The sequence below is a fragment of the Nematostella vectensis genome, chromosome 9 (genome assembly GCF_932526225.1).
Source record: "Nematostella vectensis chromosome 9, jaNemVect1.1, whole genome shotgun sequence".
Lineage (NCBI taxonomy): Eukaryota > Metazoa > Cnidaria > Anthozoa > Actiniaria > Edwardsiidae > Nematostella > Nematostella vectensis.
The window spans coordinates 17258774-17273022 of NC_064042.1; positions in this window are offsets into that span (position 1 = coordinate 17258774).

A 14249-nucleotide genomic window follows, 5' to 3' on the forward strand; every position below is an offset into this window, starting at 1 on the left:
AAAAAACCAAAATTCCTAATACTTGTCCAAATGAGCCGAAAATGGTATCATTCGAACCCTGACATTCCCCGGCGTGTGTTGCGCTATTCGGTTTTTTCTTAAGTGCGCATGCGCAGAAATTATTTAAAAAAAAACTGTGTCCCGGAGGGTAGGGAACAACTTTTCGGGTCTATATACTTGAGCTAAAATTCTCAAACTCGGTAAGATCTATGTACTCATAAAGGGCTATCTAACCCTGCAATCAGATTTCGAATCGATCAAGAATTGACAAAAGCCGCTAATCTTTTTCCCTACCTTCCGAGACATTTTGAGTAGAGCCTGGGGACTAGGCATTAAGTCCGATTGATCTCAAACTTGGTCAGCATGAAGAAAGTATCAGCACTTAGTTAAGGTTAGAAAATCAAAAGCATAGCTTCAAAGTAAAGCTGTTAAAAAAGGCAGGAAAAAGGCCAAATTGCAACTTCTCCCTAGAAAATCTTTGCAAATATTGACTTTGGAGGACAACAAACTGCCTAGCGCCTATATGGTTTTTCAAAAGCTTTCGAATGAGCCTATGCACGTTAAGATTGGATGAGTTTGAGTTTTTCAGTGGTCAAACAAGGTCCAAAATTGGTCCAAGGTAGAATATGAGCATTTCTGAAGTTAGTCGTAGCCTGCCCAAAGTCACGGGGAAGGTCCAACTATGCTAGTAGACACTAACTAAGAAAGATTCAGGACGAAGATTGAAGTTTAGACTTTTTTTTGCAAACTTCCCAAAACTGTTTCTGTGCCGACGATTTCTTTCGATTTTCAAAAAATTCCCACTAGCCAGGAATGAGCAGCAGACAATACTTTGATGTATGAGGTTAGTGTCCATGCGCATTTCTATATCATAAGCGAAAAAAATCTCCGGAAACGATTTTGCATGTACGACTTTTTGGGGGTTAAAAATGATACAAATTGCACCTTCTCCCTAGAAAATCTTTGCAAATATTGACTTTGGAGGACAACAATCTGCATAGCGCTTATATGGTTTTTCAAGAGCTTTCGAATGAGCCTATGCACGTTAAGATTGGATGAGTTTGAGTTTTTCAGTGTTCAAACAAGGTCCAAAAAAGGTCCAAAATCTAAAAACTTCAAAAAACCAAAATTCTTAATACTTGTCCAAATGAGCCGCAAATGGTATCATTCGAACCCTGACATTCCCCGGCGTGTGTTGCGCTATTCAGTTTTTTCATAAGTGCGCATGCGCAGAAATTGTTTCCCAAAAAACTGTGTTTCGGAGGGTAGGGGACAACTTTTCGGGTCTATATACTTGAGCTAAAATTCTCAAACTCGGTAAGATCTATGTACTCATAAAGGGCTATCTAACCCTGCATTCAGATTTCGAATCGATCAAGAATTGACAGAAGCCGCTAATCTTTTTCCCTACCTTCCGAGACATTTTGAGTAGAGCCTGGGGACTAGGCATTAAGTCCGATTGATCTCAAACTTGGTCAGCATGAAGAAAGTATCAGCACTTAGTTAAGGTTAGAAAATCAAAAGCATAGCTTCAAAGTAAAGCTGTTAAAAAAGGCAGGAAAAAGGCCAAATTGCAACTTCTCCCTAGAAAATCTTTGCAAATATTGACTTTGGAGGACAACAAACTGCCTAGCGCCTATATGGTTTTTCAAGAGCTTTCGAATGAGCCTATGCACGTTAAGATTGGATGAGTTTGAGTTTTTCAGTGGTCAAACAAGGTCCAAAATTGGTCCAAGGTAGAATATGAGCATTTCTGAAGTTAGTCGTAGCCTGCCCAAAGTCACGGGGAAGGTCCAACTATGCTAGTAGACACTAACTAAGAAAGATTCAGGACGAAGATTGAAGTTTAGACTTTTTTTTGCAAACTTCCCAAAACTTTTTCTGTGCCGACGATTTCTTTCGATTTTCAAAAAATTCCTACTAGCCAGGAATGAGCAGCAGACAATAATTGCTACTATGCACGTTAAGATTGGATGAGTTTGAGTTTTTCAGTGTTCAAACAAGGTCCAAAAAAGGTCCAAAATCTAAAAACTTCAAAAAACCAAAATTTTTAATACTTGTCCAAATGAGCCGCAAATGGTATCATTCGAACCCTGACATTCCCCGGCGTGTGTTGCGCTATTCGGTTTTTTCATAAGTGCGCATGCGCAGAAATTTTTTCCAAAAAAACTGTGTCCCGGAGGGTAGGGGACAACTTTTCGGGTCTATATACTTGAGCTAAAATTCTCAAACTCGGCAATATCTATGTACTCATGAAGGGCTATCTAACCCTGCAATCAGATTTCGAATCGATCAAGAATTGACAAAAGCCGCTAATTTTTTTCCCTACCTTCCGGGACATTTTGAGTAGGGCCTGGGGACTAGGAATTGAGTCCGATTGATCTCAAACTTGGTCAGCATGAAGAAAGTATCAGCACTTAGTAAAGGTTAGAAAATCAAAAGCATAGTTTCAAAGTAAAGCTTTTAAAAAAGGCCGGAAAAAAGGCCAAATTGCAACTTCTCCCTAGAAAATCTTTGCAAATATTGACTTTGGAGGACAACAAACTGCCTAGCGCCTATATGGTTTTTCAAGAGCTTTCGAATGAGCCTATGCACGTTAAGATTGGATGAGTTTGAGTTTTTCAGTGGTCAAACAAGGTCCAAAATTGGTCCTAGGTAGAATATGAGCATTTCTGAAGTTAGTCGTAGCCTGCCCAAAGTCACGGGGAAGGTCCAACTATGCTGGTAGACACTAACTAAGAAAGATTCAGGACGAAGATTGAAGTTTAGACTTTTTTTTGCAAACTTCCCAAAACTTTTTCTGTGCCGACGATTTCTTTCGATTTTCAAAAAATTCCCACTAGCCAGGAATGAGCAGCAGACAATACTTTGATGTATGAGGTTAGTGTCCATGCGCATCTCTATATCATAAGCGAAAACAATCTCCAGAAACGATTTTGCATGTACGACTTTTTGGGGGTTAAAAATGATACAAATTGCACATTTTCCCTCAAATATCTTTGAAAATATTGATTTTGGAGGACAACAGACGGCAGAGGGCATATATGGTTTTCAAGAGCTTTCGAATGAGCCTATGCACGTTAAGATTGGATGAGTTTGAGTTTTTCAGTGTTCAAACAAGGTCCAAAAAAGGTCCAAAATCCAAAAACTTCAAAAAACCAAAATTCTTAATACTTGTCCAAATGAGCCGAAAATGGTATCATTCGAACCTTGACATTCCCCGGCGTGTGTTTCGCTATTCGGTTTTTTCATAAGTGCGCATGCGCAGAAATTATTTCCAAAAAAAACAGTGTCCCGGAGGGTAGGGGACAACTTTTCGGGTCTATATACTTGAGCTAAAATTCTCAAACTCGGTAAGATCTATGTACTCATAAAGGGCTATCTAACCCTGCAATCAGATTTCGAATCGATCAAGAATTGACAAAAGCCGGTAATCTTTTTCCCTACCTTCCGAGACATTTTGAGTAGAGTCTAGGGACTAGGCATTAAGTCCGATTGATCGCAAACTTGGTCAGCATGAAGAAAGTATCAGCACTTAGTAAAGGTTAGAAAATCAAAAGCATAGCTTCAAAGTAAAGCTGTTAAAAAAGGCAGGAAAAAGGCCAAATTGCACCTTCTCCCTAGAAAATCTTTGCAAATATTGACTTTGGGGGACAACAAACTGCCTAGCGCCTATATGGTTTTTCAAGAGCTTTCGGATGAGCCTATGCACGTTAAGATTGGATGAGTTTGAGTTTTTCAGTGGTCAAACAAGGTCCAAAATTGGTCCAAGGTAGAATATGAGCATTTCTGAAGTTAGTCGTAGCCTGCCCAAAGTCACGGGGAAGGTCCAACTATGCTAGTAGACACTAACTAAGAAAGATTCAGGACGAAGATTGAAGTTTAGACTTTTTTTTGCAAACTTCCCAAAACTGTTTCTGTGCCGACGATTTCTTTCGATTTTCAAAAAATTCCCACTAGCCAGGAATGAGCAGCAGACAATACTTTGATGTATGAGGTTAGTGTCCATGCGCATTTCTATATCATAAGCGAAAAAAATCTCCGGAAACGATTTTGCATGTACGACTTTTTGGGGGTTAAATATGATACAAATTGCACCTTCTCCCTAGAAAATCTTTGCAAATATTGACTTTGGGGGACAACAAACTGCCTAGCGCCTATATGGTTTTTCAAGAGCTTTCGGATGAGCCTATGCACGTTAAGATTGGATGAGTTTGAGTTTTTCAGTGGTCAAACAAGGTCCAAAAAAGGTCCAAAATCTAAAAACTTCAAAAAACCAAAATTCCTAATACTTGTCCAAATGTGCCGAAAATGGTATCATTCGAACCCTGACATTCCCCGGCGTGTGTTGCGCTATTCGGTTTTTTCTTAAGTGCGCATGCGCAGAAATTATTTAAAAAAAAACTGTGTCCCGGAGGGTAGGGAACAACTTTTCGGGTCTATATACTTGAGCTAAAATTCTCAAACTCGGTAAGATCTATGTACTCATAAAGGGCTATCTAACCCTGCAATCAGATTTCGAATCGATCAAGAATTGACAAAAGCCGCTAATCTTTTTCCCTACCTTCCGAGACATTTTGAGTAGAGCCTGGGGACTAGGCATTAAGTCCGATTGATCTCAAACTTGGTCAGCATGAAGAAAGTATCAGCACTTAGTTAAGGTTAGAAAATCAAAAGCATAGCTTCAAAGTAAAGCTGTTAAAAAAGGCAGGAAAAAGGCCAAATTGCAACTTCTCCCTAGAAAATCTTTGCAAATATTGACTTTGGAGGACAACAAACTGCCTAGCGCCTATATGGTTTTTCAAAAGCTTTCGAATGAGCCTATGCACGTTAAGATTGGATGAGTTTGAGTTTTTCAGTGGTCAAACAAGGTCCAAAATTGGTCCAAGGTAGAATATGAGCATTTCTGAAGTTAGTCGTAGCCTGCCCAAAGTCACGGGGAAGGTCCAACTATGCTAGTAGACACTAACTAAGAAAGATTCAGGACGAAGATTGAAGTTTAGACTTTTTTTTGCAAACTTCCCAAAACTGTTTCTGTGCCGACGATTTCTTTCGATTTTCAAAAAATTCCCACTAGCCAGGAATGAGCAGCAGAAAATACTTTGATGTATGAGGTTAGTGTCCATGCGCATTTCTATATCATAAGCGAAAAAAATCTCCGGAAACGATTTTGCATGTACGACTTTTTGGGGGTTAAAAATGATACAAATTGCACCTTCTCCCTAGAAAATCTTTGCAAATATTGACTTTGGAGGACAACAATCTGCATAGCGCTTATATGGTTTTTCAAGAGCTTTCGAATGAGCCTATGCACGTTAAGATTGGATGAGTTTGAGTTTTTCAGTGTTCAAACAAGGTCCAAAAAAGGTCCAAAATCTAAAAACTTCAAAAAACCAAAATTCTTAATACTTGTCCAAATGAGCCGCAAATGGTATCATTCGAACCCTGACATTCCCCGGCGTGTGTTGCGCTATTCAGTTTTTTCATAAGTGCGCATGCGCAGAAATTGTTTCCCAAAAAACTGTGTTTCGGAGGGTAGGGGACAACTTTTCGGGTCTATATACTTGAGCTAAAATTCTCAAACTCGGTAAGATCTATGTACTCATAAAGGGCTATCTAACCCTGCATTCAGATTTCGAATCGATCAAGAATTGACAGAAGCCGCTAATCTTTTTCCCTACCTTCCGAGACATTTTGAGTAGAGCCTGGGGACTAGGCATTAAGTCCGATTGATCTCAAACTTGGTCAGCATGAAGAAAGTATCAGCACTTAGTTAAGGTTAGAAAATCAAAAGCATAGCTTCAAAGTAAAGCTGTTAAAAAAGGCAGGAAAAAGGCCAAATTGCAACTTCTCCCTAGAAAATCTTTGCAAATATTGACTTTGGAGGACAACAAACTGCCTAGCGCCTATATGGTTTTTCAAGAGCTTTCGAATGAGCCTATGCACGTTAAGATTGGATGAGTTTGAGTTTTTCAGTGGTCAAACAAGGTCCAAAATTGGTCCAAGGTAGAATATGAGCATTTCTGAAGTTAGTCGTAGCCTGCCCAAAGTCACGGGGAAGGTCCAACTATGCTAGTAGACACTAACTAAGAAAGATTCAGGACGAAGATTGAAGTTTAGACTTTTTTTTGCAAACTTCCCAAAACTTTTTCTGTGCCGACGATTTCTTTCGATTTTCAAAAAATTCCTACTAGCCAGGAATGAGCAGCAGACAATAATTGCTACTATGCACGTTAAGATTGGATGAGTTTGAGTTTTTCAGTGTTCAAACAAGGTCCAAAAAAGGTCCAAAATCCAAAAACTTCAAAAAACCAAAATTCTTAATACTTGTCCAAATGAGCCGAAAATGGTATCATTCGAACCTTGACATTCCCCGGCGTGTGTTGCGCTATTCGGTTTTTTCAAAAGTGCGCATGCGCAGAAATTATTTCCAAAAAAACTGTGTCCCGGAGGGTAGGGGACAACTTTTCGGGTCTATATACTTGAGCTAAAATTCTCAAACTCGGTAAGATCTATGTACTCATAAAGGGCTATCTAACCCTGCAATCAGATTTCGAATCGATCAAGAATTGACAAAAGCCGGTAATCTTTTTCCCTACCTTCCGAGACATTTTGAGTAGAGTCTAGGGACTAGGCATTAAGTCCGATTGATCTCAAACTTGGTCAGCATGAAGAAAGTATCAGCACTTAGTAAAGGTTAGAAAATCAAAAGCATAGCTTCAAAGTAAAGCTGTTAAAAAAGGCAGGAAAAAGGCCAAATTGCACCTTCTCCCTAGAAAATCTTTGCAAATATTGACTTTGGGGGACAACAAACTGCCTAGCGCCTATATGGTTTTTCAAGAGCTTTCGGATGAGCCTATGCACGTTAAGATTGGATGAGTTTGAGTTTTTCAGTGGTCAAACAAGGTCCAAAAAAGGTCCAAAATCCAAAAACTTCAAAAAACCAAAATTCTTAATACTTGTCCAAATGAGCCGAAAATGGTATCATTCGAACCTTGACATTCCCCGGCGTGTGTTGCGGTATTCGGTTTTTTCATAAGTGCGCATGCGCAGAAATTATTTCCAAAAAAACTGTGTCCCGGAGGGTAGGGGACAACTTTTCGGGTCTATATACTTGAGCTAAAATTCTCAAACTCGGTAAGATCTATGTACTCATAAAGGGCTATCTAACCCTGCAATCAGATTTCGAATCGATCAAGAATTGACAAAAGCCGGTAATCTTTTTCCCTACCTTCCGAGACATTTTGAGTAGAGTCTAGGGACTAGGCATTAAGTCCGATTGATCTCAAACTTGGTCAGCATGAAGAAAGTATCAGCACTTAGTAAAGGTTAGAAAATCAAAAGCATAGCTTCAAAGTAAAGCTGTTAAAAAAGGCAGGAAAAAGGCCAAATTGCACCTTCTCCCTAGAAAATCTTTGCAAATATTGACTTTGGGGGACAACAAACTGCCTAGCGCCTATATGGTTTTTCAAGAGCTTTCGGATGAGCCTATGCACGTTAAGATTGGATGAGTTTGAGTTTTTCAGTGGTCAAACAAGGTCCAAAATTGGTCCAAGGTAGAATATGAGCATTTCTGAAGTTAGTCGTAGCCTGCCCAAAGTCACGGGGAAGGTCCAACTATGCTAGTAGACACTAACTAAGAAAGATTCAGGACGAAGATTGAAGTTTAGACTTTTTTTTGCAAACTTCCCAAAACTGTTTCTGTGCCGACGATTTCTTTCGATTTTCAAAAAATTCCCACTAGCCAGGAATGAGCAGCAGACAATACTTTGATGTATGAGGTTAGTGTCCATGCGCATTTCTATATCATAAGCGAAAAAAATCTCCGGAAACGATTTTGCATGTACGACTTTTTGGGGGTTAAATATGATACAAATTGCACCTTCTCCCTAGAAAATCTTTGCAAATATTGACTTTGGAGGACAACAATCTGCATAGCGCTTATATGGTTTTTCAAGAGCTTTCGAATGAGCCTATGCACGTTAAGATTGGATGAGTTTGAGTTTTTCAGTGTTCAAACAAGGTCCAAAAAAGGTCCAAAATCTAAAAACTTCAAAAAACCAAAATTCTTAATACTTGTCCAAATGAGCCGCAAATGGTATCATTCGAACCCTGACATTCCCCGGCGTGTGTTGCGCTATTCAGTTTTTTCATAAGTGCGCATGCGCAGAAATTTTTTCCCAAAAAACTGTGTTTCGGAGGGTAGGGGACAACTTTTCGGGTCTATATACTTGAGCTAAAATTCTCAAACTCGGTAAGATCTATGTACTCATAAAGGGCTATCTAACCCTGCATTCAGATTTCGAATCGATCAAGAATTGACAAAAGCCGCTAATCTTTTTCCCTACCTTCCGAGACATTTTGAGTAGAGCCTGGGGACTAGGCATTGAGTCCGATTGATCTCAAACTTGGTCAGCATGAAGAAAGTATCAGCACTTAGTTAAGGTTAGAAAATCAAAAGCATAGCTTCAAAGTAAAGCTGTTAAAAAAGGCAGGAAAAAGGCCAAATTGCAACTTCTCCCTAGAAAATCTTTGCAAATATTGACTTTGGAGGACAACAAACTGCCTAGCGCCTATATGGTTTTTCAAGAGCTTTCGAATGAGCCTATGCACGTTAAGATTGGATGAGTTTGAGTTTTTCAGTGGTCAAACAAGGTCCAAAATTGGTCCAAGGTAGAATATGAGCATTTCTGAAGTTAGTCGTAGCCTGCCCAAAGTCACGGGGAAGGTCCAACTATGCTAGTAGACACTAACTAAGAAAGATTCAGGACGAAGATAGAAGTTTAGACTTTTTTTTGCAAACTTTCCAAAACTTTTTCTGTGCCGACGATTTCTTTCGATTTTCAAAAAATTCCTACTAGCCAGGAATGAGCAGCAGACAATAATTGCTACTATGCACGTTAAGATTGGATGAGTTTGAGTTTTTCAGTGTTCAAACAAGGTCCAAAAAAGGTCCAAAATCCAAAAACTTCAAAAAACCAAAATTCTTAATACTTGTCCAAATAAGCCGAAAATGGTATCATTCGAACCTTGACATTCCCCGGCGTGTGTTGCGGTATTCGGTTTTTTCATAAGTGCGCATGCGCAGAAATTATTTCCAAAAAAACTGTGTCCCGGAGGGTAGGGGACAACTTTTCGGGTCTATATACTTGAGCTAAAATTCTCAAACTCGGTAAGATCTATGTACTCATAAAGGGCTATCTAACCCTGCAATCAGATTTCGAATCGATCAAGAATTGACAAAAGCCGGTAATCTTTTTCCCTACCTTCCGAGACATTTTGAGTAGAGTCTAGGGACTAGGCATTAAGTCCGATTGATCTCAAACTTGGTCAGCATGAAGAAAGTATCAGCACTTAGTAAAGGTTAGAAAATCAAAAGCATAGCTTCAAAGTAAAGCTGTTAAAAAAGGCAGGAAAAAGGCCAAATTGCAACTTCTCCCTAGAAAATCTTTGCAAATATTGACTTTGGGGGACAACAAACTGCCTAGCGCCTATATGGTTTTTCAAGAGCTTTCGGATGAGCCTATGCACGTTAAGATTGGATGAGTTTGAGTTTTTCAGTGGTCAAACAAGGTCCAAAATTGGTCCAAGGTAGAATATGAGCATTTCTGAAGTTAGTCGTAGCCTGCCCAAAGTCACGGGGAAGGTCCAACTATGCTAGTAGACACTAACTAAGAAAGATTCAGGACGAAGATTGAAGTTTAGACTTTTTTTTGCAAACTTCCCAAAACTGTTTCTGTGCCGACGATTTCTTTCGATTTTCAAAAAATTCCCACTAGCCAGGAATGAGCAGCAGACAATACTTTGATGTATGAGGTTAGTGTCCATGCGCATTTCTATATCATAAGCGAAAAAAATCTTCGGAAACGATTTTGCATGTACGACTTTTTGGGGGTTAAAAATGATACAAATTGCACCTTCTCCCTAGAAAATCTTTGCAAATATTGACTTTGGAGGACAACAATCTGCATAGCGCTTATATGGTTTTTCAAGAGCTTTCGAATGAGCCTATGCACGTTAAGATTGGATGAGTTTGAGTTTTTCAGTGTTCAAACAAGGTCCAAAAAAGGTCCAAAATCTAAAAACTTCAAAAAACCAAAATTCTTAATACTTGTCCAAATGAGCCGCAAATGATATTATTCGAACCCTGACATTCCCCGGCGTGTGTTGCGCTATTCGGTTTTTTCTTAAGTGCGCATGCGCAGAAATTATTTCCAAAAAAACTGTGTCCCGGAGGGTAGGGAACAACTTTTCGGGTCTATATACTTGAGCTAAAATTCTCAAACTCGGTAAGATCTATGTACTCATAAAGGGCTATCTAACCCTGCAATCAGATTTCGAATCGATCAAGAATTGACAAAAGCCGCTAATCTTTTTCCCTACCTTCCGAGACATTTTGAGTAGAGCCTGGGGACTAGGCATTAAGTCCGATTGATCTCAAACTTGGTCAGCATGAAGAAAGTATCAGCACTTAGTTAAGGTTAGAAAATCAAAAGCATAGCTTCAAAGTAAAGCTGTTAAAAAAGGCAGGAAAAAGGCCAAATTGCAACTTCTCCCTAGAAAATCTTTGCAAATATTGACTTTGGAGGACAACAAACTGCCTAGCGCCTATATGGTTTTTCAAAAGCTTTCGAATGAGCCTATGCACGTTAAGATTGGATGAGTTTGAGTTTTTCAGTTGTCAAACAAGGTCCAAAATTGGTCCAAGGTAGAATATGAGCATTTCTGAAGTTAGTCGTAGCCTGCCCAAAGTCACGGGGAAGGTCCAACTATGCTAGTAGACACTAACTAAGAAAGATTCAGGACGAAGATTGAAGTTTAGACTTTTTTTTGCAAACTTCCCAAAACTGTTTCTGTGCCGACGATTTCTTTCGATTTTCAAAAAATTCCCACTAGCCAGGAATGAGCAGCAGACAATACTTTGATGTATGAGGTTAGTGTCCATGCGCATTTCTATATCATAAGCGAAAAAAATCTCCGGAAACGATTTTGCATGTACGACTTTTTGGGGGTTAAAAATGATACAAATTGCACCTTCTCCCTAGAAAATCTTTGCAAATATTGACTTTGGAGGACAACAATCTGCATAGCGCTTATATGGTTTTTCAAGAGCTTTCGAATGAGCCTATGCACGTTAAGATTGGATGAGTTTGAGTTTTTCAGTGTTCAAACAAGGTCCAAAAAAGGTCCAAAATCTAAAAACTTCAAAAAACCAAAATTCTTAATACTTGTCCAAATGAGCCGCAAATGGTATCATTCGAACCCTGACATTCCCCGGCGTGTGTTGCGCTATTCAGTTTTTTCATAAGTGCGCATGCGCAGAAATTGTTTCCCAAAAAACTGTGATTCGGAGGGTAGGGGACAACTTTTCGGGTCTATATACTTGAGCTAAAATTCTCAAACTCGGTAAGATCTATGTACTCATAAAGGGCTATCTAACCCTGCATTCAGATTTCGAATCGATCAAGAATTGACAGAAGCCGCTAATCTTTTTCCCTACCTTCCGAGACATTTTGAGTAGAGCCTGGGGACTAGGCATTAAGTCCGATTGATCTCAAACTTGGTCAGCATGAAGAAAGTATCAGCACTTAGTAAAGGTTAGAAAATCAAAAGCATAGCTTCAAAGTAAAGCTGTTAAAAAAGGCAGGAAAAAGGCCAAATTGCACCTTCTCCCTAGAAAATCTTTGCAAATATTGACTTTGGGGGACAACAAACTGCTTAGCGCCTATATGGTTTTTCAAGAGCTTTCGGATGAGCCTATGCACGTTAAGATTGGATGAGTTTGAGTTTTTCAGTGGTCAAACAAGGTCCAAAAAAGGTCCAAAATCCAAAAACTTCAAAAAACCAAAATTCTTAATACTTGTCCAAATGAGCCGAAAATGGTATCATTCGAACCTTGACATTCCCCGGCGTGTGTTGCGGTATTCGGTTTTTTCATAAGTGCGCATGCGCAGAAATTATTTCCAAAAAAACTGTGTCCCGGAGGGTAGGGGACAACTTTTCGGGTCTATATACTTGAGCTAAAATTCTCAAACTCGGTAAGATCTATGTACTCATAAAGGGCTATCTAACCCTGCAATCAGATTTCGAATCGATCAAGAATTGACAAAAGCCGGTAATCTTTTTCCCTACCTTCCGAGACATTTTGAGTAGAGTCTAGGGACTAGGCATTAAGTCCGATTGATCTCAAACTTGGTCAGCATGAAGAAAGTATCAGCACTTAGTAAAGGTTAGAAAATCAAAAGCATAGCTTCAAAGTAAAGCTGTTAAAAAAGGCAGGAAAAAGGCCAAATTGCACCTTCTCCCTAGAAAATCTTTGCAAATATTGACTTTGGGGGACAACAAACTGCATAGCGCCTATATGGTTTTTCAAGAGCTTTCGGATGAGCCTATGCACGTTAAGATTGGATGAGTTTGAGTTTTTCAGTGGTCAAACAAGGTCCAAAATTGGTCCAAGGTAGAATATGAGCATTTCTGAAGTTAGTCGTAGCCTGCCCAAAGTCACGGGGAAGGTCCAACTATGCTAGTAGACACTAACTAAGAAAGATTCAGGACGAAGATTGAAGTTTAGACTTTTTTTTGCAAACTTCCCAAAACTGTTTCTGTGCCGACGATTTCTTTCGATTTTCAAAAAATTCCCACTAGCCAGGAATGAGCAGCAGACAATACTTTGATGTATGAGGTTAGTGTCCATGCGCATTTCTATATCATAAGCGAAAAAAATCTCCGGAAACGATTTTGCATGTACGACTTTTTGGGGGTTAAATATGATACAAATTGCACCTTCTCCCTAGAAAATCTTTGCAAATATTGACTTTGGAGGACAACAATCTGCATAGCGCTTATATGGTTTTTCAAGAGCTTTCGAATGAGCCTATGCACGTTAAGATTGGATGAGTTTGAGTTTTTCAGTGTTCAAACAAGGTCCAAAAAAGGTCCAAAATCTAAAAACTTCAAAAAACCAAAATTCTTAATACTTGTCCAAATGAGCCGCAAATGGTATCATTCGAACCCTGACATTCCCCGGCGTGTGTTGCGCTATTCAGTTTTTTCATAAGTGCGCATGCGCAGAAATTTTTTCCCAAAAAACTGTGTTTCGGAGGGTAGGGGACAACTTTTCGGGTCTATATACTTGAGCTAAAATTCTCAAACTCGGTAAGATCTATGTACTCATAAAGGGCTATCTAACCCTGCATTCAGATTTCGAATCGATCAAGAATTGACAAAAGCCGCTAATCTTTTTCCCTACCTTCCGAGACATTTTGAGTAGAGCCTGGGAATTAGGCATTGAGTCCGATTGATCTCAAACTTGGTCAGCATGAAGAAAGTATCAGCACTTAGTTAAGGTTAGAAAATCAAAAGCATAGTTTCAAAGTAAAGCTGTTAAAAAAGGCAGGAAAAAGGCCAAATTGCAACTTCTCCCTAGAAAATCTTTGCAAATATTGACTTTGGAGGACAACAAACTGCCTAGCGCCTATATGGTTTTTCAAGAGCTTTCGAATGAGCCTATGCACGTTAAGATTGGATGAGTTTGAGTTTTTCAGTGGTCAAACAAGGTCCAAAATTGGTCCAAGGTAGAATATGAGCATTTCTGAAGTTAGTCGTAGCCTGCCCAAAGTCACGGGGAAGGTCCAACTATGCTAGTAGACACTAACTAAGAAAGATTCAGGACGAAGATTGAAGTTTAGACTTTTTTTTGCAAACTTTCCAAAACTTTTTCTGTGCCGACGATTTCTTTCGATTTTCAAAAAATTCCTACTAGCCAGGAATGAGCAGCAGACAATAATTGCTACTATGCACGTTAAGATTGGATGAGTTTGAGTTTTTCAGTGTTCAAACAAGGTCCAAAAAAGGTCCAAAATCCAAAAACTTCAAAAAACCAAAATTCTTAATACTTGTCCAAATGAGCCGCAAATGGTATCATTCGAACCCTGACATTCCCCGGCGTGTGTTGCGCTATTCGGTTTTTTCATAAGTGCGCATGCGCAGAAATTATTTCCAAAAAAACTGTGTCCCGGAGGGTAGGGGACAACTTTTCGGGTCTATATACTTGAGCTAAAATTCTCAAACTCGGTAAGATCTATGTACTCATAAAGGGCTATCTAACCCTGCAATCAGATTTCGAATCGATCAAGAATTGACAAAAGCCGGTAATCTTTTTCCCTACCTTCCGAGACATTTTGAGTAGAGTCTAGGGACTAGGCATTAAGTCCGATTGATCTCAAACTTGGTCAGCATGAAGAAGGTAT